Consider the following 5,000-nt stretch of genomic DNA (forward strand, 5'->3'; position numbering starts at 1 on the left):
CCTCAGCCAGACGTGGCCCGGGAACGGAATCCATGGACCGCAATGTGCGTTCGAAACGTCGATGTTCATGTGTCCTGCAGTTCACATGTCGACGCGCAATTTGCTGCGTTCTTCATCGACCCACGAGCCGAGTGATCCACCGTCCTGGGTGATCTTTTCTTAGTTTCACTGTCTCTTTCAAGACAGTTGCATAGGCGGGACGTAGGCGTGTGGCGGCCCCTGTTCAAGCATTCTGTGTCCAACGGCCTCACGGCCGATGGGCGTCGTACGGCTCCACACCGGAGCGGACAGGCAGTCGGGCGAAAGTCATTCAAAACCGGCGCCAGGCGCCAGGTGCCGCAGGCCAGCCGCTCCAGCGCTTCAGCGCTCGTACCACACAACATTGGCGTTAGTTTTGAGAAGCACGCGTGGTTCCGCACGCGGCGCACGGCTACTGCGAGCCGTACAGGTAGCGTGTTGCGCGACACGACACGCACATCGAACGACATGCAGTCTAGTCGGTAATGATCCTTCCGCAGGTTCACCTACGGAAACCTTGGTTACGACTTTTACTTCCTCTAAATGATCAAGTTTGGTCATCTTTCGGTAGCATCGGCAACGACAGAGTCAATGCCGCGTACCAGTCCGAGACCTCACTAAATCATTCAATCGGTAGTAGCGACGGGCGGTGTGTACAAAGGGCAGGGACGTAATCAACGCGAGCTTATGACTCGCGCTTACTGGGAATTCCTCGTTCATGGGGAACAATTGCAAGCCCAATCCCTAGCACGAAGGAGGTTCAGCGGGTTACCCCGACCTTTCGGCCTAGGAAGACACGCTGATTCCTTCAGTGTAGCGCGCGTGCGGCCCAGAACATCTAAGGGCATCACAGACCTGTTATTGCTCAATCTCGTGCGGCTAGAAGCCGCCTGTCCGTCTAAGAAGAAAAGTAATCGCTGACAGCACGAAGGATGTCACGCGACTAGTTAGCAGGCTAGAGTCTCGTTCGTTATCGGAATTAACCAGACAAATCGCTCCACCAACTAAGAACGGCCATGCACCACCACCCACCGAATCAAGAAAGAGCTATCAATCTGTCAATCCTTCCGGTGTCCGGGCCTGGTGAGGTTTCCCGTGTTGAGTCAAATTAAGCCGCAGGCTCCACTCCTGGTGGTGCCCTTCCGTCTATTCCTTAAGTTTCAGCTTTGCAACCATACTTCCCCCGGAACCCAAAAGCTTTGGTTTCCCGGAGGCTGCCCGCCGAGTCATCGGAGGAACTGCGGCGGATCGCTGGCTGGCATCGTTTATGGTTAGAACTAGGGCGGTATCTGATCGCCTTCGAACCTCTAACTTTCGTTCTTGATTAATGAAAACATACTTGGCAAATGCTTTCGCTTCTGTTCGTCTTGCGACGATCCAAGAATTTCACCTCTAACGTCGGCAATACGAATGCCCCCGCCTGTCCCTATTAATCATTACCTCGGGTTCCGAAAACCAACAAAATAGAACCGAGGGTCCTATTCCATTATTCCATGCACACAGTATTCAGGCGGGCTTGCCTGCTTTAAGCACTCTAATTTGTTCAAAGTAAACGTGCCGGCCCACCGAGACACTCACTCAAGAGCACCCTGGTAGGATTGCAACGGGGTCCGCCTCGGGACGCACGAGCACGCACGAGGCGCGTCGCACGCCTTCGGCTCGCCCCACCGGCAGGACGTCCCACGATACATGCCAGTTAAACACCGACGGGCGGTGAACCAACAGCGTGGGACACAAATCCAACTACGAGCTTTTTAACCGCAACAACTTAATATACGCTATTGGAGCTGGAATTACCGCGGCTGCTGGCACCAGACTTGCCCTCCAATAGATACTCGTTAAAGGATTTAAAGTGTACTCATTCCGATTACGGGGCTCGGATGAGTCCCGTATCGTTATTTTTCGTCACTACCTCCCCGAGCCGGGAGTGGGTAATTTGCGCGCCTGCTGCCTTCCTTGGATGTGGTAGCCGTTTCTCAGGCTCCCTCTCCGGAATCGAACCCTGATTCCCCGTACCCGTTACAACCATGGTAGGCGCAGAACCTACCATCGACAGTTGATAAGGCAGACATTTGAAAGATGCGTCGCCGGTACGAGGACCGTGCGATCAGCCCAAAGTTATTCAGAGTCACCAAGGCAAACGGACCGGACGAGCCGACCGATGGTTTTGATCTAATAAAAGCGTCCCTTCCATCTCTGGTCGGGACTCTGTTTGCATGTATTAGCTCTAGAATTACCACAGTTATCCAAGTAACGTGGGTACGATCTAAGGAACCATAACTGATTTAATGAGCCATTCGCGGTTTCACCTTAATGCTGCCTTGTCTGAGACATGCATGGCTTAATCTTTGAGACAAGCATATGACTACTGGCAGGATCAACAGGGAGCTGCGTCAACTAGAGCTGAGCAGGCCGGCCGCCCGGGAGTGTGTCCCGGGGGCCCGCGCGAACACGCAAGCGTCCGCTCAATTATTCTGCAAACAGGAGGAGGCTGAGCTCCCTGCACAATACACCTCGAAACCCTCTCAGGTCCCGGCGGCGCGCAGCGCCGTCCTAAGTACTTGGTCGGGTTCGAGAGAGGCGCAATCGCCCGGAGTTTGGCGAGTAGACGCTTTAGGTGCGACCACCCGTGCTCCCAACTGAGCTTGCCGCTGCCGACAGAGGCCCGGGAGCGTGCTGTCGTGGCATTGCCGGCGGGAGACAACACGCGCCACCTACGGTGACCGGCAGCTCCAACGCCAGCGCCACAGAAGGACAAAAGCCCCACTTGGGTGCCGAAGCGAACTCTCCCAGCACAGCGCACGCGCCAACACGTCCGCACAGCTGCGATACAAACCACCAGCGAGAACCGCAGAGGCGACCGAGCAGCAGACGGCGTCGCGGCGCCGAGCGCCGGGCGGCGGCGCATCCTCAGCGCACACAGTCCTCAATCGGACCAGCACACTGCAGATGTCCACCGCGCTTCGCACCGGGCCCGCGAGGACCTACTTTGGCCGCACGGCGCCGCGTGCAGGGTGCGCCGGCGCGCAGCTGCGGCCGCCTGCCGCCTCCGTCGGCCGGCGCGCCTGCCACTGGCCGCCCCCACCAGCCGGCTGTAGCGCGTGCGCCCACGCACCGCGCGGCCAGCACGCCGGGAGGCCCCCCCTCCACCGGCCGGGGACGGTCCCACCCAGCCACCGCCGCGTATCGCTTCACACCCAGATGCCATTCACGTTCGTGGGCATGGTGGGTATCGCTGGAACAACCGGTTGGTAGCTCACCGATCGTCGCCATCACTGATTCACTCTAGCGAGAACAACCGCACCACAACGGTTTACCAGTTGTTCATTTGCATAACGTCACCAGCAAACGTAGGCGGTCCATCGCCATTTGCAAATTCAACGATTGTTGCATGCCTGTGTCAGGTGTCACGACACACTATGGTCTGCCCACATACACGCAACAACATGTGCACGCTTCGCGAACACGTGGAAGGTGGCCCCCGTACGTATGCGATGTCCATTGCGCGAACGACTGTCAACCGGCCTCTGTCGCATGTCGCAGATGTGGAACGCAGTGCACCATGCTATCACGGGTGTGTGAGAAGAGGACGACTACGTCTGACAACACGCGCCACTACATCAACAGACGGCTCATGCTGATCGCCATCCAGGGCATACCACACTGCAATCCAGCTCTTATAGGGAGACGACACGTAGCTGAGTGCACAACATTTGACCGCATGGTTCGCCGTTGTTGGCGCAGTCGTTGTACGGTCACATGTACCACGATGTATCATTCAGTACATGAGGACCAATGTGCAGTACAGTGTGTGATTTGGACGTACAACATCAGCGGACAGTTGACACAGGCCGTACCACAGCGTAGGCTAAGTGCTTCGCACATGCGAATGCCAATGAACAACTGCAAATGCCAATGAACAACTGCAAAAGGGCATTGAGCATGTACGTCCTGCTGCCATCCACATTACAGTGTATAGCTGCAAGGTGTTTAACATGAAGCGATACACTGGGGACCGGGCAGTGCGAGTAGCAAACTATATTGCGGGGGTTGCAGTTAGGCAACACTACACTAATTTAACGCGTCGTATGACAATTACAGAGCAGGTTAAGGCCCAACGTGTGTTGGGTTAAGGCCCAACGTGTGTTGGGTTAAGGCCCAACGTGTGTTGGGTTAAGGCCCAACGTGTGTTGGGTTAAGGCCCAACGTGTGTTGGGTTAAGGCCCAACGTGTGTTGGGTTAAGGCCCAACGTGTGTTGGGTTAAGGCCCAACGTGTGTTGGGTTAAGGCCCAACGTGTGTTGGGTTAAGGCCCAACGTGTGTTGGGTTAAGGCCCAACGTGTGTTGGGTTAAGGCCCAACGTGTGTTGGGTTACGTTAAGGGGCAATGTGGGTTACGTTAAGGGGCAATGTGGGTTACGTTAAGGGGCAATGTGGGTTACGTTACGGCGCAATATAGGTTACGTTACGGCGCAATATAGGTTACGTTAAGGCGCAATATCGGTTACGTTAAGGCGCAATACAGGTTACGTTAAGGCGCAATACAGGTTACGTTAAGGCGCAATACAGGTTACGTTAAGGCGCAATACAGGTTACGTTAAGGCGCAATACAGGTTACGTTAAGGCGCAATGCAGGTTACGTTAAGGCGCAATGCAGGTTACGTTAAGGCGCAATACAGGTTACGTTAAGGCGCAATACAGGTTACGTTAAGGCGCAATACAGGTTACGTTAAGGCGCAATACAGGTTACGTTAAGGCGCAATACAGGTTACGTTAAGGCGCAATACAGGTTACGTTAAGGCGCAATACAGGTTACGTTAAGGCGCAATACAGGTTACGTTAAGGCGCAATACAGGTTACGTTAAGGCGCAATACAGGTTACGTTAAGGCGCAATACAGGTTACGTTAAGGCGCAATACAGGTTACGTTAAGGCGCAATACAGGTTACGTTAAGGCGCAATACAGGTTACGTTAAGGCGCAAT

General features: G+C 55.0%; 2 non-coding genes across 2 annotated transcripts in view; both read right to left on the minus strand.

Annotated features, from left to right (window-relative positions):
* LOC124573868 overlaps positions 1-151 on the minus strand; it is a 155-nt gene extending 4 nt beyond the window's left edge. Inside the window, exon 1 of the ribosomal RNA XR_006972199.1 lies at positions 1-151. This exon is cut by the window's left edge and continues 4 nt beyond it. This is a non-coding gene — a ribosomal RNA (5.8S ribosomal RNA).
* Positions 152-501: 350 nt separating this feature from the next.
* On the minus strand, positions 502-2,405 carry LOC124573927. Its single transcript, XR_006972246.1, has one exon. It is a non-coding gene; the product is annotated as a small subunit ribosomal RNA (ribosomal RNA).
* Between the last annotated feature and the right edge of the window lie 2,595 nt (positions 2,406-5,000).

The sequence above is a fragment of the Schistocerca americana genome, unplaced genomic scaffold (genome assembly GCF_021461395.2).
Source record: "Schistocerca americana isolate TAMUIC-IGC-003095 unplaced genomic scaffold, iqSchAmer2.1 HiC_scaffold_198, whole genome shotgun sequence".
NCBI classification, from domain to species: Eukaryota; Metazoa; Arthropoda; class Insecta; order Orthoptera; family Acrididae; genus Schistocerca; species Schistocerca americana.